Raw genomic sequence first — 26,661 nt, forward strand, 5'->3', positions numbered from 1 at the left:
GGTGTTCACTTACCTCGCTCCAGAGGGCGTCTCCTAGGTAATGGGGTTCGGACAGGAGTTTCTTGTCACGGGATCGTGTTCCCTGCGGCACATGGCAGGAGCCTGCGGGCCTGTAGACTGGCTGGCGCAATGAGAAACATTGAGCATTTCTACAAGGCTCGGTGTTGTGTACCAAGACAAAACCAAAGCATTCCCATTGCCATTATAAAAACTGGACTTCGAGGCAAGGTGTTCTATAAACAGAACCGTTTTAGAGCAATCATATCCACAAGCGCAATGGAAGAACATTTTCCTCACATTATTTCAAGAAAAAAGTTTACCCACATCTCTGCTGTCCATAATCTGATGGCACTTTAAAATAACAGTTATGATTGGGTGGTGCTAACAGACGAGGCAGGACTGGAGGGCGGGAGAATGACATTAAGAAGGTCAGCCGTGTTCCGTGTCAGGTTTTATTAATTTTCCACTGAGTCACTCACGTTACGATGATCTGATACCAGCACAGAGAAGTGAATAGGATCATGAACCACAAGCCACTGAACACTTTGGCACTCATTCTCCATGGGTTAATGTGAGAACCATTGCGAGTAATTAGGACCTCGGACTATATTCGCGCACTAAATGTGGCAGGCCTGCACACCGTATTAGCATTTTAGAAAATACCTTTTTTAGAGATTTAGACGGTTCGAATAATCTTTAAAGCACTAAGCACAACGAAAAGGGGCGGGTGATTCAATTGTGAAGTAGTTTATTGACATGGAACTGAAAGTGAGAAAATACTGCGAAGCGAGGAACAGTACTGAGAGTTTACACTGTGGCACAACAGAAGGTTACCACACCTAAAGAGTTCGAGGACTAAGCTGCTAAACACAAGGACGAAGTTCTGATATTAGCTCTGTGTTTCCTTTCACATAAAGTCTAATCTAATTGGTAACTTCTAGATCAGCAGGGCACCTCATGACCCGAATACATGCATTTTGTGCATCAGATATATATGTATACAGGTGTTCAACAAACCTGATAGGATAGGTTTTCTGAATTTTGACTTCTATTGAACTATTCGTACTCTACATTTTGACTTCTGCTGAACAAAAAATAAAATAAAGAAGTACAGTCAGTGTTCCCAAATCTACTAAAATGGGCGGTGAAGTAGCAAAATGTACAATCCTCTACTGCCCATTACTAAATGGTTTCTAATACATTTGGGCAGCTTTCATTTCGGCCTATTTCACTGTACTAATTTAATTCACAACATCATCTCATCACCTGACTAAATTCAGAATTAGGCTATCTGCCACACGGTGCTGATTCTCTAATGTGTAATCTACCAAAATAAGTATTCTGCTTCACACTAAAACATTCCCGGTGGTTCTTCTGGCAGAGTACGCAAATACGTTCCGGTCTCGAAATGGCGATACTGTCTGCCACTGGTCTCGCCTCTTTCTTCCCTCTGTTGATGCTCCGCATGACAGAAAGAGATGCTAGAAAGGGCCTGAATGCATGGAATTTAGCAGATTCGAGTGGCTAATTTAACTCACAATATACCCTCTTTATGTGCATTGTCACAATCTGCGTTTGCACAACACACGCCAAATCCAGTGACAAATACAACTGCTGTCATTGACAAGTTAGCCTTTGTGAATGAAATGGCCCTCACTTAACTAGATTATGTATGTTCAGCGATCACTCCAGCAAGAATAACTGTGAAACACTAACTTGCTTCTGCCAATGTCCCTCAGACTATGTCAACTGATGATCTAGATATTTATATAAGGTGACTCACTTGACTAACTGCATTCCGGGACATGAAAGGTTCATGAAGTCAGCAAGGTAGAAATGTAGTCCTCAGGTATAGCTGGCACATGTTCACCATAAACTCGCCGTTTAAAGTAGCGTGGGTAGCCAACTGAACGTAGTCATATGCACACCAGACTACGGCCAATACATGCAGACTGATCTGCAGGGTCCACTAGGAACCAGTAAAAGCAAATGCATAAAAATCAAGCCAGATAAACTCCTATCTAGGAACCATGTTAGATATGGTCAGAAGGGAGAACCAGAGAAGATACATCACTGAAAAGAAAAGATACAAAAAGGAAGACATATACAGAGACCAATGTTGGGCATTAGCCCAATACTGAACCATAACTAACACAGACCCTTCCATGAGCCCACAACGATCATGGCCTAAACACTCAAGGATTCCTCTGCAGAAGAGCCAGTGAGCAAGAACGAAGGTATTGACATGAATCTTGGAAGGTTAGTCAATGGGAAAGAAGTGGAAGAGTCTGGAATGAGGCAGTAATCCAGAGTTATAAAAAAAAGACCCATCCACTATAATGGTGATCTTCATCACATTTCCTCATATGCTCAAGCACAAGCAAACCTTCATAACAATTACACCAATTAAGTGATGATCAATGGAGTGGGATGCCAAACTAATGCCCGTTACTGAAGAAATAAAGAGAAAAAAACGAATGAAAATCTGACCTTCCAAATCTGGCCGGAATAATATCGCCAGTGATTAGTGCTTCACTTCTAAATCCTTCTAGAGGACACTCCAGATAGTTTTACAGATGTATTCAGTAGGAAGCAGATACGTTTTGGACTTTAAAAGAAACTTGCAACATAGGCACCCCAATGAGTCAGTCCTGCAGGTACAGAAATCAACAATATAGGTGCTGCAAGTCACTCAGACAGGCAGACACAGGTGAATGAAAAAGATGATTCATACATTTACACAGCAGTGGACAAGAAGATGACTACAGACCAAAAAAGGAAGGTCATTTAATTCCACCCATCCATCTTCAACTGTCCTACTCCCCACGTTCCAATTCCACCCCAGCTCCACATTCAATCTGTGTTTAACTAAACCATGACCCCACCATTGCAGGAATAGAACACAATTGCCCCAAAACAAAACAATTCATATCTATCAAATATTCTCCTCTAGACATGTCGTGACTTTCACCTAATATAAAAGTAGTACATATATTTTAAACCCAAACAAGTACAAAGGACAGCAACACACAATAAACAAATTCACACAGACTGACAATCTAACAACAAAAAATCTTAATATTTCTGAGATACTTGTGCATAGTATTCTAGCGCTTCAAAACCTTGTGAGTCTTATGCACTTTAGAAAAGTAACAAATACAAACAAATACATTGCATCACCTGGACATCACTGGGATCCACCAGTTCACCACTCTCTTCCACCCCAACTTCAACCTCTCCAATCAATTTTGTGTCTGCCAAATGTAAATAAACATTACGACCACCCTTGTAAGTATTGTCCTCCCTAACCATTGGCTCCCAGCAATCAGAAAGCCAGTTAAGGTTCCAGATTTCCCCACTCTCAAATCTCATTGTCTTGCTGAACCCCTTCACAATTTATAAGGGATCAGACAACATGAGAAAACCACTGATGCATACCCATCGCCTTTTTTGAAAGTATTGAACAGTGGTCTGCATTTCCTTTTGGTACATCCTCAAACGGTCTCTGATCATATTAAAGTTTATTTACATCTAGGGTGAATGTTTCCAATAAAAGGGTATCCAGTTTACTCACTTCAGGTAAGGAGGTTCTTTAATGGCGACACTCTTATGGGAGGCTTGTTGAAAGTGAAAATGGGAGCATGTATTATTGACTGTCCACAATCTGTGGAAAATGCTCAACTGATTTTTCATCGGTATACAGTTACCAAAGATTGTTATTTTCGTTTTTGAAAAGGCAGTACAATGTGTTATTAAAAAAGTATCTTATCTTTTCTCTACTACGTCCCTCTTTAAGACGCCGTGGTAACAATTTGGATCTTAGTTTCTGTTCCCTCAACTATTCAAAGGGTGATTCACCTGTTACTGAATTCAGATTTACCTGTATGTAAGCAACATAGCTTGTAATGCTTTACTCCAACATATTTCTCCCTTCACAACTTGTGTGGTCTTTTAATAACTTTATTGGGCCTCCACACTTGACCATGTGATTCTGGGTGATAATTTAGAATCTCTCTCATGGCTCACCCTACACCTAGTAAGATATTCTATTAATTGTCCACTTAGAAACAGAGGCCCATTGTCCAAAAGCACATTTTTATGTAGCCAATCCATACAAAATATAACCCCCAGGAATGAACTAACTATACTTGAAGTCACTTTTTCAAGTAATCAGTTAGAAACAATGCACACTCCTCTTCCTGGAACTACAGCCCCATAGTGTCAATTCCCAACTTTATCATGTCGGTTTAGGAAACCTTATCAGCTGGTGATCAATGCACAGTTTTGGTGATTTGTCACTGCTGGCCTACCCATCTATCAGCCCCAGGCCACCAACAGAATTATCTAATTCTCCTCCTTGTACCGACGATTCCTATATGCTGTTCATGCACTAATATATACACTGTTTTCCTTAATCCCAGTGGCGTAACAAACTCGTCTCCCCCGACCAAAATATTCTCATTCACCATCTACTTATCCCGTAGCCCAAAAAAAAAAGAAAAAAGACAAAAAATGCTCCAAGGTCACCATTCCACATGCATTCTTCTTGCCAACCCTTAACTGTATGTTTCAAAAGCCAATCCCAATGAAGTATCTTTAATCATTTAATCTTTGCACCTTTAAAACAACAGATGTCTTCTTACCCCTGTTATTGGCACCATCATCCTCCATGGTAAATGTTACCTCACATTCATCCTCCTCATCCATAAGCATCTTATTATACTTCAACAGTAGGTAGACAAGATATACAATCAGCAAGAACATTATTATTACTATGCATATTTAATAAAGCACATGGCTACCTTAAAAGATTTCTCAGTGCATTTACCTAACCATGGACACACTACATCACAAACTAACATGGGTGCAGTTTAGGCGCCAGTCTTGAAGAATGTGCAGTAATAATTCTTCACTCTCCTTGAGACAACATACTGACTAACGGTTTAGGGTCTCTTCTTAGATAACATTTTATAATGTTCCACTGCCAAGGTACATATCGGCAACTCTATAACAGAATAATTATGCTCATCCTCTCTCAAAATTCTTTATGCATATATTACTATAGACTCATGCACCTTGGCAAGCTGGATCAACATCTCCCTCACCCAAATTTTGCAACTGTGTGCTCCAACTGCCACAACAATTCCTTTCCTATTTCTTTTTTCTTTTTTAATTGATTTTATTTAGCAAAATATGGCAAAGCTACATAAGACATCGATATTGTAAATATGCATATTCTTGTAAACCTAATCGTAAGCGCACCCAAACTGGTGACTACATCCAGCTATACTTTAAGCAGCTAAAATGTGGCAATCGTCCCATCATGGCCCCCCAGATCTTAATTGCTATGGGAAAAGCCTAGTAGCTCGATAAATTGGCTCGTCTAATTTCAAACTCTCTTCCTATTTCCAATCATTTTAAAAACTGAGCTTTTGCAATTGCTTGTTGTAATTACTCACACACAACAAAAAACACGATACTCAGTGCAGATGTCGATGGTGTGAAATCTAGCCCATGCTGACAATGGCAGTTAATAAGCAGACCATGAAAAATGGAATGGAGCAATGGCCATGCCTTGATGATTCGATTTACTGTCTGCTTCTGTTGCCACTGCCACTGTCTCACAGGCCGATACGGGTGAGTGAAAAAGATGTATTCCTTTACACACGAGCGGACGAGAATACTGCAGTCTAACAGAGGTAGGTCCGTTGGACTCAACCCTTCTGTTTCATCCATCCCATTCACCATGTTCCAATACCAGGCACACTCTACATTCTTTCCATGCTCAACCAAACTACGGGCTCACCGTTCAAGGAACACAATAAGTGCTTGATGAAAATCCTTGCTGCATATTTGATGGCAAATGCTTGGCTTATGAACACATAATAAACACTATGTGGCTACAAAACACATGACAAAGATACTCCCTTGTTTAACAATTACATGGGAAATATATATTTTCAAGGGCGCTTGTCAAACATGGGAGGACATTACTTCCATAATCAGCTGTGACTCTCTGATATCTAGTAGTTGTTGGACTACTCTCATACCATAAAATTAAAGGCTAGTGATAATCTTTGCATAATAGAATTTGGTGTATTCCTAATGTAAAGGCTCCCTTACATTAGACAAATATCAGGAACATGTGTCACGTGTTACAGACCAGAAACAAACTCTACAGCTTTTAAAAAACACTATAGCAAAATGACCATGCATGTTTATCTCTTTGGACCAGATCTTTTCTATTTGTCTGCTAAAGTTCACAGTAAGACAGAAAAACCTTTAATTTCAGAAGAACCAAAGCAGAGATGGAACTATGAAGACGCATGTAGCGGAGTATATAGGCTAGTGATAAGTGTATCCTACACACAAATTTGACCAGGTTGCCAAAATTAAATAGCACCCAAGATGTATAACAGGTTAGGCCAGCTCTTTAGATGGCAGGTATCTTAAAGCAGATTGAAAACCTCAACCTTATTCCACAGGGTTCTGTTAATTCAGTCCTTCTGGCTAGATATAGGAGATATGAGAGCCGAAAATGGTAGCTATGAAAATTACTGCTACACAAAAAGAGAGTACTGGGAGTATATTGACCCCACACAATTTCCCAAACCCATGAAACTATAACACAACAAGTGTGGGGGGAGCAAGCAGCTGGGACGCAGAACCCTCTAGGTGAACATAAGAGATGCCGCCTTTGGAGTAAGTGCGACTACAAGGGGCAACTCCCCACCCCGCGTTCCCAGATTTGAGGCAAATAGCCTCTATCCCAAAGGGCCTTCCTCAGACACTTCAATCAGGTAGGCCCCATTTGCACTTTGATGCATATGCTCACGACCTAGCATATTCAGCTAGTCCCTTATACATTAGGGATCCAAGACCCTGACAAATGCCCCAAACTGTTTTCGGCTATAGGAGAGGGCAGAAACATGTTGGTCATAGATTTCTGTAAGACACCTTGAACCATTATATTCAAGTCCATCACATACTGCTTTTAATCTTACCAACAAACACCTTCATTAAAGTATTATATCTATAGGTGATTTGTGAAGTAATTTTAGTATCTATTTTCCCTTCAACTGGATCCCTGTTTTATCCAGAAAGATACAATTTCAGCACTCCCTCAGAGTTCATTTAACAACGAGGTTGAGCCCGCCCAGGTAGTATCATCTTACCTGGGTGGGGCTAGGTGGTCAAATGATGAAGCGTGACACTATAATGTGTGTGAGACCACCTAGTCCGTAAAGGGAACTCCCCCACTCGCCCCTCAACACTCAAATGTCACTATCGTTTTCTATGTCTACAAAGTAGACCGCCTAACCAGCGACCTACTCACCTCTGGAACAAGCCAGAGAGACCTGTCCTTAATATCCCCTTCACTCATTGAGCTATGAAAATTAGAAAGTGTTTGTTATGTTGTCTGTGTGTATCTGTGAACCACAGGAAAGAAAGGGAAATGTATAAAGGAACCTGACTAATTGAGCAAAAGACTGTCCTTAACTAAGCCTGTCTGCCCATTTAGATTGGCCACTTCTGACTTTTTTAGTTTATTCTGGTTATAGAAACAGTAAATCTTGAGAACATCCCATTCTTGTTGTTGTAGGACTCTTACTATGGGGGTAAGACTGCTAAGTTTAAGGAGGCAGCATCACCGAGTGTGGGTGATGGAGCCAGTCCCACACCGACTGGAAGCTGTCAGCCTGACTTAATTGCTTCATTGGCTAGCTAGCAACACCTCACCCAAACCTAGAAAGTAAAGGTGATTTTTGGCAGCCTAAAAACATAACGCTCTGACTCCTCAGGGAAGTCGGGGTGCAACAAATCAGACCTCTTCCTCTCGGTTGCGCAAAGGCAAACCAAGAGATGCAGGATAAGTTTCAATATATTTATTGAAGCAATTGCATCCAATGATAAAAGGCATGAGCTATGATTATTAGGATGATGAAACATTATACAGTGATGATTGTGGCCATTAGAGTACAATATATAAACAGTCCCACCATCCTGATCTAATCATAAGATTTAGTGATTGCTACCTACACCCTAATGTCTAAACCTGAGAGCATAGCGGTGTTAGCCCTTCTGCCCGTCTCAGTTTATGGAAGAAGCCCTGACCACCACATCTGAAAAGGTAGCAAGGGTCTGCCTGTAGTTTGCTGGCAAGCCTCTTGGTTGGCAGGAAAGATAAGGCCAAGATCAGCGGTGCTGTCAGTAGATGGATGTATATTCCCAAACAGCCATGCCTGGAATGCCCTCTTCCCTCCATTGGTCTCTGTTTATATAATAAAACATGTTGTGTTCTAAGAACAGGATTGACGTGTTGCAATGTCTAGGGTTTGAGGCTTCACTCCGTAACTCTTGGAGCGACAATACTGGGTTAACTATCGTGTACAGCCTTGAGCAGGGCACTGAGCGAAATGCATGCAAAGGACTAATAAATGTAGAACACGAACAACAATGCTTTCTCAGAAAGGCAGCTGATTAAAATATAAAAACAGCCAAGCAACAGCGAGCTGTGCTAAAAGAGAATAAAATTAATAAACAAATAAAATGCCTATGTGTGTAAAAGGGCGCAGGCCCAGAGCTAAAATAAGTGTGCCCAACGTAGGCGCTAAAAGAAATCCACGACAATGTGACACATGACAATCTTCTATTCACTCTTGCACCTAAATGATTTACTTCTGCAAGATGTAGTCAAAAAATGAAACACTGTTGTCAAATGCCCTTTATCAAATATGCATGACAAGTCAGGAAAGAAAATGGAAGATGGTCTTTTAATTCTTTGGTAGAAAATAGCAGTGAAGTTCTCAATGTACCACCAACCCCACCTGGCACTTACGGTGGAGGGACCATGAGTTCATGCAGTAGGCTCCCCCAGCTCCCCACTGGCTGTCCTAACAAACAAGCATCCTAGAACACAGTTGAGTCAGAATTAGGCTACTTAGCGGAAAAAGTTAAATTAACAAGGCTGATTGTTAGGGGTTGATGCAAGGCTTAACAGAGTGAAGATAGAGAAGCACTGGCCCGGATCCAGGCCCAAAATGGCAATGAGGATGTTTTGCTGAGCATCATGCATACTACGTTTTACAGATAAAGAACCTGAGGGCGTTGGCCTGTCTGGATAGGAGGTGGTGGGTTCTGACTGGTGATGGAAGTGATCAAGGTGATCCCCACAGAGATTGGTCCTAGCAAGCACAGAGGTTGGTGGATGATAGATTGTGGCCATCAACCAAACAGCTGTTACTAATGTCATGTCAGCTGAGGAAAGCCGCTCTGCTGCCCAACTCCACCACCACCTTTTTGATGTCTGGAGGGGAAAATAATGAGATTAACCTAAAGGTGAGTGGCTGCTAAGCAAGGGTGATTTACCTATAAAGCACCATACAGGAAAACCCAGCAGAGAGGAGACAGCTACAGGAAACATTAATGTCTGCCTCCCTCAATTGTGACTGTGGAACTGAGCTAACACTTGCAGCTATTTCCCATGCACTGAGCCGGGCATATCAAAGGCTCCATCTTGGGTCCTTCCCCTTCTGTAGAGAGGGACAAGAAAGATGGCGCTCTGCATAAATAACTAGGTGAACTAGCCTGCGGTGTCACCTCTGTGGAAGGAACTTTGCAGACAGTCTTGCAGAGAGGATAGCCATATTATTTAGCTGTGTCTACAACAGCATCCTGATAGTGTACAAACACAGAAAAAACAGCAGCACTCAGTCTGGCATTGGAGTGCAATCTGGCATTGGTGGCAAACTAGGCAGCTTTGGCTATCACACAGCCTATAGTCCTGCTTCCGTGTTCCATGAAACAGGTAAACCAAAGAATGCCAGGAACAACTTGGGACAGCCAAGCCACAGTCATCTCCCCATTGGGACCCAATCCACTGAACAAGAGGCCTCTCAGGAAAAGAGTAATGGAACCCAACAGTAGCCACGGGGAATAAACTGGACAAAATGTTGGTGGCTACAATCCCCACTAGGGAGGCATTGGAAATGAAAATAAATACAGCCATCATCAATACAGGTCCGCTGCAGGATGATCATCGGAAACTGTCTGACATTTAAAAACACAGAAATCCCATCATCCCAACTGTAACAGAACTGGAACAGAGGAGTCTACTCCCCCCCCACCCACCCTCCAAAACAAAAAACAGTACAGAGGACACTGAAGACTGACAGAGACACAGTAACATCCAGGGTAGTGTATTCCCAGACAGTGGAAGGCAAGATATGGTGGGATACCAGGAGAAATGGGTGGAAATCAAAGTCACACCCCAGGGCCTCAGCAAATTGTAAGTCCTTGAAACAGCACATGGAGTTCCAACAAGGAAGCCTTTGCAGGGTGCGCCTTGACAGCGTCTGTGGTTGCAAATCTATTACACTTTCTAGACAGAGATGTACTCTTTCAGAGAGCCTGAAGCCACATCAAACTCAGGGTGGACAATACAAAGGTGCTAACCTTACCAGACTTATATGGCAGTGGTGCCAGAAGGCATCATTCTTGAAGTGGAGACACCCCAAGAGGAGGATGGGGATCAATTCATGCTGATTGTCTTAAAGAATCTTCAGTTTGGTAGGGACAATGAGGCATTGTGTTTTTTTGCTAATCCCAAAATACTGTGGGATTGGATTGAAATGCACCTGGCTGATGGGTACGGCACAATATTAATTGCTTCTCCACCAACAAAATGATACAAGAAAACAGCATATTCAGAGAAATCTTACTGTGAAAGAGAAAACCTAGAACGCCTACTCATTTGGCTGGTTAAGTCATGGCAGAGGGCCTTGCCAATAGCTGAATTAAAAGATCTCCATGGGGGTTCTGTATTTTCTCAGAAGGGGATAAGCAAAATGTTCCTACTATAATATATGGACACAATATTCATAACAGGATTTTAGGCATAAGATGCACTATGGGACTGTTTGTAGTAGAGCAAAAATGAACTGCTGAAAAAGTGTGCATGGTTTCCGCTGGAAACGTTTAACCCATTGATTAAGAAGGAGCCAAAAATCACTCCCATCCACCAGCTAATGTCAACTATACATGTGACACCCCAAGGTACCCTCCTCAGAAAACTTTCTGTAGCTGTGGAAGATCAGAAAACAAACAACTGAACCATATCTGCTTTAACCTGTGAGGAGCTCTGAAGGAAAGGACCTGCTCCATCCTGTACCTAGGCCAATGAAGTGGATCCAAGGGTCAGGGGACTGACCTCCTATGTGGCTGCAGGGGCCCAACAAGCTGAAGAACCATTTTTTCCAGGATGACCAGTTGTTCATCACAACTGGACCTGGCACAAGGCCTTTGCTAAACCAAGTCCTGAAGTTCTGAAGTCCCCCCTGAAGCCTGGGAGCCGCAGATGAACAGCTAAAACGGGGCTTCACACTGCAAATTTTGGGACTTAGAACTTTTCTGACTTCTATCCCCCGGAGGACCGAGACTGACCACCAGAGCCGATCCCACAATGGTGTGACTTTGCTCCACTGAAGAACAGGTTTCTCTCTCAGTTGGAGGTTTTACACAACAGAAAATCAATTTCAATGGGCCCTCTGCAAGAAGACATCCAACGCCACAGAGCCCTCTTCAGCCTGCAACCTTGAACCACTGGAGAAATCCGAGCTCCATTTCAGTGACTAATTCCCAAGGTAGAAATGTTGACCACGTAAAGGCACTTAAAATATCCGACTGACGTTATGATGGCCCTGGGTGCAAAATATGACTTTTCCTGTTAACAGCTTTAACACCTTCAGTGGTACCTCCCTCAATCAGATCATGGTGAGGTTTAGCCAGATACAGCCTGCAGACTTTCCCTGTTGAGAGATTCTGACTTCCATTTTGCCAACAAAGTCCAAAGGTAAAATATTTGATTGAGCTGCCCTGGTTGGTGTAGCCAGCCTCGAGATCTATCACAGTCAGCCTCAGGTGTGCTTAGGTTCCGGTCTTCTATAGCCAGAGATTATAACTGCTGCTTAGTGCTTTTTGGCTCCATTTTCACTTAAATCTTTAAAAACTCATATCTCTGTTTCTATTTACTGGATTTCTGTTGTCATGGCATCATTTTTTAAATAAAAATTTACTCTTGTTTCCTAATTTGGTTTGGGATTTTTATTGTTTTGTGTTTTTACTATATTACTGCTTTGTTATGGCATAAACACTTTACATATTGTCATAAGTTAAGCCTGTCTGCTCTGTGCCATAGCAACCAGGAGTTTGAGCTCAAATAATTTAATGACTCTTGGGATTCACCAGAAAGGGATAATGTTATTATTCCTTTAGGTGGGTGACCACCCATCCTAAATAATAATCCCCAGCCTTACTGGGCTATTTTCCTCCTACGCGACTACTGGGCCTTCATTATTTTCCTACCGGATCTCAGCTGAGACTGTAAGGATATATCTTCAAATAGGCCACAATCCATGCTAAAATCCAATTAAAAGATGCTTGGTTAACTTTTAGCCAAAAGAGTATGGGGGTCATTCCGACCCCGGCGGTCAAGGACCGCCGGGGCCGGGGATGCGGGAGCACCGCCAACAGGCTGGCGGTGCCCCGCCGGGCATTCTGACCGCGGCTGTTTGGCCGCGGTCAGACAAGGAAAACCGGCGGTCTCCCGCCGGTTTTCCGCAAGCTGCGCCGCCATGGGGGATTCTGACACCCCCTACCGCCATCCTGTTCCTGGCGGTTCGCCCGCCAGGAACAGGATGGCGGTAGGGGGTGCCGCGGGGCCACTGGGGGCCCCTGCAGTGCCCATGCCAATGGCATGGGCACTGCAGGGGCCCCTGTAAGAGGGCCCCACTGTGTATTTCAGTGTCTGCAATGCAGACACTGAAATACGCGACGGGTGCAAACTGCACCCGTCGCACATACCCACTCCGCCGGCTCCATTCGGAGCCGGCTTCCTCGTGGGGTGGGGTTTCCCGCTGGGCTGGCGGGCGGCCTCCTGGCGGTCGCCCGCCAGCCCAGCGGGAAAGCCTGAATGGCCTCCGCGGTCTTTCGACCGCGGAGCGGCCATATGGCGGTTCCCGCAAGGCGGGCGGCTACCCGGAATCAGGCCCTATATGTCTTGCTGCCAACACTGGTGCACCCTGATCAGAAAGGGTTCATACTGAAACGGAACACCATGATGATTAAGTGGGTGACAGATCTAAGACAATGTGTGGCATTTTGTAAGGTATTATCTATGTTGGGCTTGGGCTTTATCACACTATATAAAGTGAATATGGTCCCCCCTGCTCTTCGCTATATCAGTTCACCACCCTGTCAGTTTGGATTCATAAGCCTTTTTCCTAAATATTAGACATGTTATCAACTATCAACATACAGGCACAAGATAGCAATAAATAAGAAAATACCTGTCAGTGAGGCTCCAGATACTGAACTTTATTATCTCGCTGTGCAGATATAATAGATAGTGTGACGGTTGAATGGGACTCAGATGTTGGCAATCAAACCTCCTGAGGGGAGCAGACAGGGCCAGAATATAATTTATCTACTAGTGGAAAATGAACTGCTTGTCAAGGGGTGACTTAGGATACTGCAAACTACTTTAAAGTATTGGAATAGATGTCTCTATAGAACCTGGTCTTTTTTTGTCTATGCTCAAGTACTTCCACGAGCTGGACTTCCCAGACTACAAGGCTACTACATGGTTGCAGAGCTGAGTGTTTGGACTGCAATGGGATTGGCAACAGTGGGGGACTGCTAAGTCTCTGATACCCTGAGACACTTACAAGATTTTATTGAAGCTGACGACTTCCCTCCAGGACAGTTCCTGTAATATGAAGCTGTACGAAACACATTTCTATGAAAATGGAGAAAAAAGATGACAAACCACAAACTCATCAAGTGCAACTATTGTGAACAACAGGGCATGGTAAGAGAATGGTGACCTGGTTTTGTAGGCTCCTCCAAAACATTATGAAAGTAGAGCTGCATGCACTGAAGACTAAATGAGAGGCATACGTACACAGGGAATTGAACGACAAAGAATAAGGGAGGATGCTGACTTACACACACATAAATCTAGAGACACTCTCTTCCTACACATCACATATCAAACGCCCAGAAAGATAAGCAAGATGTATGAATAAGTACCCTCAATTTGCCCTAGGTGTTACAACGACAACACTGGTTTCAACCAAATGGGTAGTTTTTAGGGTGGGATTGTGGGAGTCAAACCCCAATAATGTACTGAACCCTAATAATTTATACACCTTGATTTTTACCTCAAGCAGTTCGGCTCTGCTGTTCCTGTTGATCTAGCGACAAGAAATGCCACCTTCCCCAACTTTTAACCTCCTGATTAGCAAATTAGACAACAAATAGAAACTGGGGCCACTCAAAGACTGAGTTCTAGATTTAAATAAATACGTTTTAAAGGTGTATTGCAAGGTTCCTAATATAAGGGATAAAGGAAAATGCATAAATTGCCTTAAGGTTCAGATACAAAATACAAGTCAGAAATCAGAACAAAAATACCTATTTAAACAGTTAAAACTCTCCAGCTGTAAAGTGTCAAACTAATAACGAGTACTGGCAGCATTCCAAGGAAGAAAAAGTGAGTCTCAAGTAAATAAAACAGACTCAGGAGGAAAATGAGAAGTGGTCCCAGAACCTTCAAATCTAGGAGGTTTTATACATACACATTTTAAGCATAATCAATTACCAAAACTACAGATTAAGCAAGACATGATCATAGTTAGCTTGCATTGGCAAATCAAAAGCAACATCATAATAATTAAACCTCTTAGCACTAACCAGTTTCCTAAAGTGAGAGGACATTTTCTGTTTACCTACTCAGCACTCCGGAGATGTACAATACAATAATGAAACATTTCTCAGACAAATTATCAAACAATCATGTAATGCTGCAGGCCTACGTTAGAGCTTCCAGCGGAAATCCATCAAAATCATACATAGAGTACACGGTGGAAAGTGTTGTTCGCAGTACTTGATTTCTAAGGACAAACAGAATGTATGTCACAGCACTCTCGGCTCTGTGGAAACTTTGAGGAGTACAAGATATCACAGTTTTCAGAGGGCACAGCAGTCAACTTATCCTTGTTCTACACTCTACCATTAACACCAAGACCACATATCATTGACATTTAGCAGTCTGTTCGGGAACTGATAAGTTTGAATCTCCTTCCCTCATGTGGCCTGTCTTCTTGATTCTTGTCCACTCTCCAATGACAACTCTTTTTGCTGCGATCCTTGCCTAGCATTCATGGCGTTCAGCATTTTCAACTTAACCTCCTTCATAATATCCACTACATCATTCAATTTGCGCTCGGACACTTTCTTCCTCTTCACTCAATCACAATTCAAACACAACCCTGATACTCCAACTCATAGGAATGTAGTCAGCGAAGTTTTATAAAGTTTTACTTCTTCCCAAATTATCAATTAGGGCTCAGTGCAAATAACCTTTGATCACCCGGTTTACCCTTGCAACCAAACCCATACTTTTTGGGTGATATAAAAAATTATCGATGCATTGTATTCCAGTTGACTGTAGGTATTCTGTTCTTTCTGTCAACACTACTTTTGTGCAATTGTAAGGGGTCAACTACACTTTCCTTACTGTCAATACCAACTGTGTTCCATTTTTGGTGACCAACTCCTTCGGGTGCACCTCCCTGCTGCAAACATTTCACAAAATGTCCAAAATGCATTTTGTGGGAATGTTCTCTTATACCTGATGCCATTTGGACATGTAACCAATAATTACAATGGTAAATTAGGGTAACTCCCTCAACACCTTATGGGGTTTAGAATTGTCAATTGCTATCTTGCTTCAAGGCACTAAAAGAGCTTCCATCTCAGTGGTCAGAGATAGTGCTGTCACTTGTGTTTTGTCACGCCATCTCTAACACATGCCTCTACATCACCAGTCAAGAGAAATATTCTTGAATCCTATTTTTCATGGCATGAACACCTATATGCCCCTTACAGACCACTTCAAGAACTCCACACTTCATACCTTCTGGTACTACGGACAAACCCAGTCTTTTAATTAACCATTCACCATAGGTTACCATTAATCCCTCTGCCACTGGGCCAAAAGGCCTTTTTTCCATAATGAATATTCTTACCCAGCCACTCTCCCGTACTGCGTTCTTTTGCATGTTCAAATATCAAATCTTTCTCAATGCACTCTCTCCATTCTTCTTCTTGCAAGGCTCCACTTCACTGACCATACACATTGTGGGGTCGATTATGACTTCAGCAGATGGTAAAGACGGCCCCCAGCACCCCACCAGCAGATACATGGCAGTGCTACCGCCATGTAACCGCTGGCAGAGAAGGGGATCGTAATTTACATGCCGGTGCTGCTTGCAGTGCAACCCTGGCGGATTAGAACCGCCAGCACTCCCAATCCCTCTTATGGATGAAAACTGGTGGTCCGATGTGGCGCTACTACCACAGTCGTAATGTGGCAGTCCGAACGCCACTGTGACCCTGGCGGTCATAATGAGGCCCTATATCCTTGATCAAGGTGCTTCTCCTCACTACCCAGTCTGGACAAGAAATTAGCTGCAATTTCTTTATCTGTAACACACTACGCATGTGTAGTGCTTTCCTCTTATTTAATTTCTAAGCACTAACATAACACAACAGAAATGCACTTCTGAGGTCAAAGAAGACTTTTATTGTTATTTGATTCTTCCCCAACCACAATGTTTATGAATGAATGACGAATTAGTAGCTTTCAAGTCCGCGTTAATCAAACAAAATATATCAGTTTGCAATATACACAGCAGGTTATATTTATAAGATATTGTATGCAAAGCAAAACAAATACTTCACCGTGTAGGAACTATTTACAGCTACATCTTTCTAAGGTCTGCAAGCTGAGACCCCTGTCAGCCGCGAGAAAGAGTGTCATCTACCCACACGGGATGCTGGCAACTGGCGCCAAGCTCCAGCACGAGGTCCGGCAGATTCGAATCTGACTCTCTGCAGCCTGTTACATTCGTTACAAAGGTGTGCCCCCTCCTCTCAGACCTGGGAAACTGAGCAAGCCTTTTGGAGACTGGCCAGGTCTCCAAGACTACTCCTGTTCCCAAGCTCAAGGGAAGAGAAACAACGCCCATGTACTCTCTCTTATCAGGTCTAGTCTACTGTGAGAGGAAAACATCTTGGTTCTCTGGTGCAAAAACACAGCTTGGAAAAATACAGAACTCCACGTTAAAGGCAATGGGCAGCTAACCTAAATATCAAATGCAATGTCATGTTAAAGGCAATAGGCAGCTAACCTAAATATCAAATGCAATGTCTAGTGTCATGTCAAAGCCAATAGGCATCTAAGCTGAATACAAAATACAATGTCTTATATCATGTCAAAGCCCATAGGCAGCTGAGCTGAATACAAAATGCAATGTATAATATCATGTCAAAGCCAAAAGGCAGCGGAGCTGAATACAAAATGTAATATATGATATCATGTCAAAGCCAATAGGCAGAATATCTAATAGCATGTCAAAGTCAATAGGCAGCTAAATTGAATACATCATGTCAAAGTCAATAGGCATGCAATGTCAAAGCCAATAGGCGGCTAGACTGGATACAGCATATCAAAGCCAATAGGCAGAATACAGAAAGTAATGGCTAATGCCATGTCAAAGCCAATAGGCGGCTCAACTGAACAAAACATACCATGTGCTACTGGTGAACATTGAGCAACTAATATGCGCAGTGGTGAAACACAAAGTCATTGGTCAAAACAAAACTCCATCAAATGGCAGGACATTCCGCCCTTTGACCAATGAATTTTTGTTTCACATATCTCATATTTCAAAAAGAAAAAAAAAAACATCAGCACAAAAAAAAACATTATGATCAAAGCAATCCCTGTAAAGCAATAGAAGTGAATTAACACATTGATCTCATAACCTTTCACATCAGATACATCTACATAGAAAAGACTGGGCAATTTTTTTTTTCTGAATGAGTCTCTAATTCAACAGTGTTAGCAATTTGATGTGGCATGAGTTCTGCTCATGTAAAGGTGCACGGTCCACCTGAAAGGTTTTCTGGAAGGTAAGCAAAAGTCAGAGTTCCATACGAGAGGGGAAAAAAAAAAAAAACACAGCAAACAAGTTGAACTTGAACTGAAGGCGCAGTTTGCGCAAAATGGATCCATGGTGCTGGCACTTTACTCAGCCAGGTTCAGGTTGGGGATTCGGTCCCTTCCCCGACCCCACACGCACACACCGGAAGGGGGACCACACAGCGCACTCAGGGACAGTGGCGAAACGTGGTAGGATCTGCAAAAGAAACAAGTATGACTTTTCTTGCAAATAACATTTTTCATTTAAACTGCACCCTTCCTCTTTCTTTCCCTGTTTTATAATCAGCAGGACGTTTTTGAGGCCCTTTGTTATATTTTCTGCAGGTTCTGGAGGATCACTTGGGGCTTCAGCCCACACATCAGCACTGAGGTTTTTATCTGCTGCGCCACAGCTCCCCTTTTCTTGCACTGTCAGAAGGGCTGGGGCAGACTCCTTCTTTACCAAACCTCCATTCACTGCATTTTTGTCAAGTTGGGCCATTCTGTCTCCAATTTGTATGAATGAATCAGATTCTTTTCTAGGTATCAGCATAATTTCGATTTTTCCTTGGTAATTTGCAGCAATCACTCTCCCTAAAACCTGATCAATTTGCCATTTCTGTTCTGGTAACTTTCCTCTCCCCCACTGCTCTGTGACTGCTTGCATGACAGATTGCTTTTGTGCGTGCTGCACAGTTTTTATCAAATCTAGGGGAATGTGCATCTCTCTCATCTCTGCCCACCTGTAAGTGGCTTTTTCACATTTCTGGTGCACCCACATAGCCATCCCCACTAAGGCAGAATTCTGGGTGAACACTTCTCTCTCTGCATTTTTCTCATTAACATCTGCAAGGTAATTGAACCAGTTAGGTGCTAAAACATTATCAAAGAACCAAAAATCAGCATAAAAATGACACATCTCACGTAGCTCTTGCTTTAAAATCTGACACACATTATACAACTCCATTCCTTCTCCTGTGCCAGAAAACAACATTTCAGTCAATGAATCATTAGTAAAACAAATATGCTTTTTATCTTCAGTAGACACGAATTCAAATGGTGCACACAATTTCATTGGTAACTCTTTTATCTGTGGTACTCTAGCCCTGTCTTGCAAGTACCAGATCCATTGTATGATTCTAGCTAGGGGCACTATTTTCCTTCCCTGTTCTTGATTTAAATGTACATAAGTATTTCCTTCTTGCACTGCGCAGAAACCTAAAGTCTGCATTATTTCATTTGCCAAATCACAAGCGCGCAACTGCATATAATTTTTCACAGTGACCATATACGGTAACTCGTAAATCACATTCTGACTCTCGTCCGTGTTATCAGTTAAGGAATGCATTTTGGCTGCCAAAAACCCTGGCTCACACGAAAGCTCAGTGCAGCTCGGAGCTGTCTTAACCCCCTCATTACTGGAATGGGACAAGAACGATTCTTCATTTTTATAACTTTCAGCATAATTTTGAATTATCGTATCCTGGCTAATTTGCTCACGTAAATTCCTATTTTCATGTTCCAACTTCCTACATTTCTCCTGCATTTCTCTGTAAGCAGATAAAGGTATCCAGACCTTTCTGTCATCATTACTTCCAAAACACACGTTTTCTACATATATACAACAGGAATTATTTCTCAAAACATTATCAGGCCTTTTAGCTACACATGCATTTTCTTCTGTAATTCCCCAAACAGAAAACAATTCACAGTTTTTCTTAGCACCATCAGGCAGTTCATCAACACATGTATTCTCAGACATGGTCTGCCGTGCTACTGTGATTCTCCAAACAGAAAACAATTTCTGTAATTCTCCAAACAACAAAAAACAATTACACTTTTAAAGTGTGCACTTAGAAATCTACTAACTCGTCAAACCCCTTTAATCACCTCTTAATGACCGACCCCACGACTCCAGGTACCAATTGTAGTGCTTTCCTCTTATTTAATTTCTAAGCACTAACATAACACAACAGAAATGCACTTCTGAGGTCAAAGAAGACTTTTATTGTTATTTGATTCTTCCCCAACCACAATGTTTATGAATGAATGACGAATTAGTAGCTTTCAAGTCCGCGTTAATCAAACAAAATATATCAGTTTGCAATATACACAGCAGGTTATATTTATAAGATATTGTATGCAAAGCAAAACAAATACTTCACCGTGTAGGAACTATTTACAGCTACATCTTTCTAAGGTCTGCAAGCTGAGACCCCTGTCAGCCGCGAGAAAGAGTGTCATCTACCCACACGGGATGCTGGCAACTGGCGCCAAGCTCCAGCACGAGGTCCGGCAGATTCGAATCTGACTCTCTGCAGCCTGTTACATTCGTTACAAAGGTGTGCCCCCTCCTCTCAGACCTGGGAAACTGAGCAAGCCTTTTGGAGACTGGCCAGGTCTCCAAGACTACTCCTGTTCCCAAGCTCAAGGGAAGAGAAACAACGCCCATGTACTCTCTCTTATCAGGTCTAGTCTACTGTGAGAGCAAAACATCTTGGTTCTCTGGTGCAAAAACACAGCTTGGAAAAATACAGAACTCCACGTTAAAGGCAATGGGCAGCTAACCTAAATATCAAATGCAATGTCATGTTAAAGGCAATAGGCAGCTAACCTAAATATCAAATGCAATGTCTAGTGTCATGTCAAAGCCAATAGGCATCTAAGCTGAATACAAAATACAATGTCTTATATCATGTCAAAGCCCATAGGCAGCTGAGCTGAATACAAAATGCAATGTATAATATCATGTCAAAGCCAAAAGGCAGCGGAGCTGAATACAAAATGTAATATATGATATCATGTCAAAGCCAATAGGCAGAATATCTAATAGCATGTCAAAGTCAATAGGCAGCTAAATTGAATACATCATGTCAAAGTCAATAGGCATGCAATGTCAAAGCCAATAGGCGGCTAGACTGGATACAGCATATCAAAGCCAATAGGCAGAATACAGAATGTAATGGCTAATGCAATGTCAAAGCCCATAGACGGCTAAACTGAATACAGAAAGCAATGGCTAATGCCATGTCAAAGCCAATAGGCACAATACAGAATGTAATGACTAATGCAATGTCAAAGCCCATAGACGGCTAAACTGAATACAGAAAGTAATGGCTAATGCCATGTCAAAGCCAATAGGCGGCTCAACTGAACAAAACATACCATGTGCTACTGGTGAACATTGAGCAACTAATATGCGCAGTGGTGAAACACAAAGTCATTGGTCAAAACAAAACTCCATCAAATGGCAGGACAGCATGGTACAGAAATTCCTGTAACCTATATTGCCACTTGGCAATTCATGCCACAGCCACTGGACTCCTACGAGTCTAGAATAAAGTCTACACGTTTATGGTTGGTATACTGTAGGAAAATGACTCCCTGTTGCAGTTACCCCCCACGTTTTGCATGATATTGATGCTGACTTTCACTTAAAATGTACCATTGTTCCACAATTGGCACATCTCTGGCACACAGATAGTTCCCTTGTAAAAGGTACCAGTGGTACCAAGGGCCCTGTGACCAGGGAAGGTCTCTAAGGGCTGCAGCATGTGTTGTACCACCCATAGGGACACCCCACCTAACACATGCACACTGCCATTGCAGATTGTGTGTGTTGGTGGGGAGAAAAAGGCAAAGTCGACATTGCATCCCTCTCAGGGTGCCATGCACACAAAATACTGCCTGTGGCATAGGTAAGTCACCCCTCTAGCAAGCTTTATAGCCCTAAGGCAGGGTGCACTATCCCACAGGTGAGGGCACGGCTGCATGAGCAATATGCCCCTACAGTGTCTAAGTCTATTCTTAGACATTGTAAGTACAGTGTGGTCATATTAAGTAAATGGTCTGGGAGTTTGTCAAGAACGAATTCCACAGTTCCATAATGGCTACACTGAATACTGGGAAGTTTGATATCAAACTTCTCAGAATAATAAACCCACACTGATGCCAGTGTTGGATGTATTGCAAAATGCACACAGAGGGCATCTTAGAAGATGCCCCCTGTAAATTACCCAAACCTTCAGTGCAGGACTGACTGGTCAGTGCCAGCCTGCCACTGAGACGAGTTTCTGTCCCCCTGGGGTGAGAGCATTTGTGCTCTCTGAGGAAAGAAGCAAAGCCTGCACTGGGTGGAGGTGCTTCTCACCCCCCCCCCTGCACGAACTGTTACACCTGGCTTGAGTCTCAAAGGCTCATGCCTTTTGTTACAGCACCCCAGGGCATCCCAGCTAGTGGAGATGCCTGCCCCTCCGGCCACTACCTCCACTTTTGGCGGCAAGGCAGGAGAGGATGATGAGAAAAACAATGAGGAGTCACCCACCAGTCAGGACAACCCTTAAGGTGTCCTGAGCTGAGGTGACCCCTGCTTTTAGAAACCCACCATCTTGAGTTTGGAGGATTCCCCCAATAGGGTTAGGGATGTGCCCCCCTCCCCTCAGGGAGGAAGCACAAAGAGGGTGTAGCCACCCTCCTGGACACTAGCCATTGGCTACTGCCTTCCTGACCTAAACACGCCCCTAAATTCAGTATTCAGGGGCACCCCTGAACCCAGGAAATCAGATTCCTGCAACCTGAAACAAGAAGGACTGCTGACCTGAAAGCCCTGCAGAGACGATGAAGACGACAACTGCTTCGGCCCCAGCCCTACCGGCCTGTCTCCTGACTCAAAGAAAACTGCACAGCGACACATCCAACAGCGACAAGCCACCTCTGAAGCCTCAGAGGACTGCCCTGAAATCCGAAGAACCAAGAAACTCCAGAGAACAGCGGCACAGTTCACCTACAGCAACATTTTTGCAACTTTCTAACAACTTTTGAAGAACTCAGTCTTCCTGTCTGAAGCGTGAGACTTCACCCTCTGCACCCAACGCCCCCGGCTCGAGCTCCAGAGAACCAACACTACAGGGAGGACTCCCAGGTGACTGGGACCTGGTGAGAAGCCCGAGACGACCCCCCTGGACTCCCACAGAGATGCCTGCACAGAGAATCCAGAGGCTCCCCCTTACCCTGACTGCCTGTAACAAGGAACCCAACGCCTGGAACAAGCACTGCACCCGCAGTCCCCAGGACCAGAAGGAACCGAACCTCAGTGCAGGAGTGACCATCAGGCGACCCTCTGCCTAGCCGAGTTGGTGGCTGGCCCGAGAAGCCCCCCTGTGCCCTGCCTGCACCACTAGAGTGACCTCCGGGTCCCTCCATTGTTTCCTATACAAAACCCGACATCTGTTTTGCACACTGCACCCGGCCGCACCTGTGCAGCTGAAGTTGTGTTTTGTGTGCCTACATGTGTGTCCCCCGGTGCTCTACAAAACCCCCCTGGTCTGCCCTCCGAGGACGCGGGTACATACCTGCCGGCAGACTGGAACCGGATCACCCCTGTTCTTCACAGGCGCCTATGTGTTTTGGGCACCTCTTTGACCTCTGCACCTGACCGGCCCTGTGCTGCTGGTGTGGTAACTTTGGGGTTGCCTTGAACCCCCAACGGTGGGCTGCCTATGCCCAGGAACTTAGACTTGTAAGTGTCTTACTTACCTGACAAACTAACCATTACTAACCTCCCCCACGAACTGTTGATTTTTGCAATTTGTCCACTTCTAAAAATAGCTTATTGCCATCTTAACCAAAACTGTGTATGCTATTGCTCTAATTCAAAGTTCCTGATTTACCTGTGTGGAGTACCTTGCATTTTATGTATTTACTTCAAATCTTGAACTTTTGAATCTTGTGGTTCTAAAATAAATTAATAAAATATATTTTTATATATAAAAACCTATTGGCCTGGAGTAAGTCTTTGAGTGTGTGTACCTCATTTGTTGCCTGTGTGTGTGTACAACAAATGCTTAACACTACCCTCTGATAACCCTACTGCTCGACCACACTACCACAAAATAGAGCATTAGAAGTATCTAATTTTGCCACTATCTTACCTCTAAGGGGAACCCTTGGACTCTGTGCACACTATCTCTTACTTTGAGATAGTATATACAGAGCCAACTTCCTACATATTCAAAATGCATGTTCACCCCCGTACAGCTGTTTTAAAATACTGGACGCCCCACTACATTGACAATTCCTCCTTCTAAATAGCAGAGCAGAGCAATAGCAGCTCCTTACAAGGATCATGTGGCGAACGCTATTATTTCCGCTCTACCCCCACTCCTTCCCTGAAACAACATAAGCTGACCACTCCCACTCTAAATTTTCAATCTGTTATGTCTGTCCCATCCCTTCTGTACATCAGGATATCACCCTGGAATAAATGCCACCCAATAACATGCCTAACCAAGATTTCCATCACTCTCTGGAAAACTGGTGGCGCTGAAGCAAATCCAAATCTGGTCTGGGGTGGCTAGAGTTCACTTGTAAAAAGGAGCCTTGCCGGGTAGTTTGGGATGGAATGTTCCCATAAGAAGCAGGATAAGCACTGATTTGCATTAGAAAGGCCTCGGTCTAGAGTGTCATGGTGGATGAAAAACGATGGACCTGAATAATCACCATTATTGTCCAATAAGGTAACTATAACTCGCACCCTCACCATGCAGTTTTTCATCAAAAAATGTATTGCAAATATTGTGGTGATGTTATCAATGAAGTCATAGAAGATATTATGAGTGATGTAATATGTGAGGTAATTAGCAGTGCATGGCGAGGGCGCAAGTTATAGTCATTTTAGGGCGCGAGTTATAGTTAACGTGAGCTAACCATAAGTGCTGAATTTCTATGGATTTGTACGAGTAAAATGCGAACTTAACTGTAACATCCCTGTAAACTTTAGTTTTTTAAGTGAGCTTTTAAAGTTTTTTTAATTATATTTCCTAACTATAACGTCCATGTAACTTTTGATTTTTTTAATGAATTTCTATGGTTTTTTAAACATTAAGTAATCTTAATTACTTTACGTTAATCCAACCATTGCCACGCAGGGCCTTCAGCCCTGGGCGGTAGGAATTTTGGGGAAGTTTCTATCACAGAAATGTAAGGAATACGTGTGATTTCAGGCAAAGTTTGAGGTTTGCAGGGCATTATGGGTAAAAAGCCTAATGGGATCCATGCAAGGCACCCAAACAAGGGATACAGAATATAAGACACAGTATTGAAGATTGCTACATCATATTCTATAATGGAAACAAAGGATAAACAACTCAAGCCATACTTTTGAAGATTGTTCAATTGTAATTAGGAAACCAATAGATTTAAAGCACAAAATGATAAACTGTACCAAACAAGGAAAATATTAATGATTAAAAAGTGTATGCAAATACATATACATATATATATATATATATATATGTATATATATTTATTAAAAGATTGGAAAGCTTATCCTGCTGACATTTTGTAATGGAGGAAAAATGAAGAGGGTGAATATATAAACGTGCAAGTTGGTATGTATGGAGAGAAAGTTTTAGGTATGCAAGAGTGTGAGAGAGTTTTGTGGTCAAAATGTGGTGGGAGCTATAAGTCAACTTGTGGATTAGTGAGTACTGAGACATTGCTTATATAAGAGATATACATTGATGTAATTTTTTTTTACTATTAATGAAGTAGTGATGAAAATAATTTCTATTCTGTATGAGCCAATAATTTTATGGTAATAGATATATAAAATAAACAAGGTTGCCAGAGTTTTTCTAGATAATCCACGCAAGTCACCCCATCCTGGAACCCCCTAGGTTTATGGTTTTCAAAAATGTACAGGTTGGCTAGGGCTCCTTATGTGTTGGTTGAGCTAGGGTCCAAAATCTAGAGCTACCCACATCTGAAAAAGAGGGTCATTTTTTGATGGAAAAATGTGCTGCGTGTATGTTGCATTTTGGGCCATTTCCTGTCGTGGGTACTAGGTCTAATCACACAAGTGAGGTACCATTTTTATCAGGAGACTTGGGGTGGAAGTAAGTCTCTGGCTCCCCACAGATTCCGGAACTTTCCATCACAGAAATGTGAGGAAAATGTGTTATTTTTTTAATCAATGTTTGAAGTTCGCAGGGGATTCTGGGTAAACAAATGTGGCGAGAGCCACACAAATCAGCCCACCCTGGATACCCCTAGGTGTCTATTTTTTTAAAATGTACAGGTTGGTTAAGTTTCCCTAGGTACTGGCTGAGCTAGGGTCCAAAATCTAGAGCTACCCACTTTAGAAAAAGAGAGTCAGTTTTCGGTGGAAAAATGTGTTGGGTCCATATTGCGTTTTTGGGCCATTTCCTGGTCTGGGCACTAGGTCTACCCACACAAGTGAGGTACCATTTTGATTGGGAGACTTGTGGGAGCATAGAATTGTACAACATTTGTTATTACCAATTGGATTTTGCTGTATTTGTGCCTTTCAAATGTAAGCCAGTATGTAAGAAAGATGACATTTTGAAAAATACCCTCCAAATCACACGCTAGTATGGGTACACACAAATTCTGAGATATAGAAATAACCACTGCTCCTAAACTATGTTTCTTGTGCCCATTTCAGAAATACACGTTTCCTTGTGCGTCTGCAGATGGTGTCGGTCGACTCCGCGGGCATCATTGGCGTCGTAGTCACCGTGATGACGTTGAGAATAGTACATAGATGCTGCCTCAGCGCAGTGATCTCAGTTTCTTTTAACAACTTTCCACGCCAA

General features: G+C 42.8%; 1 protein-coding gene and 1 long non-coding RNA gene across 2 annotated transcripts in view; both read right to left on the reverse strand.

Annotated features, from left to right (window-relative positions):
• The window catches only part of SETDB2 (SET domain bifurcated histone lysine methyltransferase 2), a 1,110,478-nt gene that overhangs the window by 851,210 nt on the left and 232,607 nt on the right, over positions 1-26,661 (reverse strand). The window lies entirely within an intron of this gene.
• On the reverse strand, positions 16,623-21,383 carry LOC138250456 (uncharacterized). Its single transcript, XR_011194967.1, has 2 exons — positions 18,790-21,383; positions 16,623-18,263 (listed from the first exon to the last, which is right to left on the reverse strand). It is a non-coding gene; the product is annotated as an uncharacterized lncRNA (long non-coding RNA).

Source organism: Pleurodeles waltl, chromosome 8 (genome assembly GCF_031143425.1).
Source record: "Pleurodeles waltl isolate 20211129_DDA chromosome 8, aPleWal1.hap1.20221129, whole genome shotgun sequence".
NCBI classification, from domain to species: domain Eukaryota; kingdom Metazoa; phylum Chordata; class Amphibia; order Caudata; family Salamandridae; genus Pleurodeles; species Pleurodeles waltl.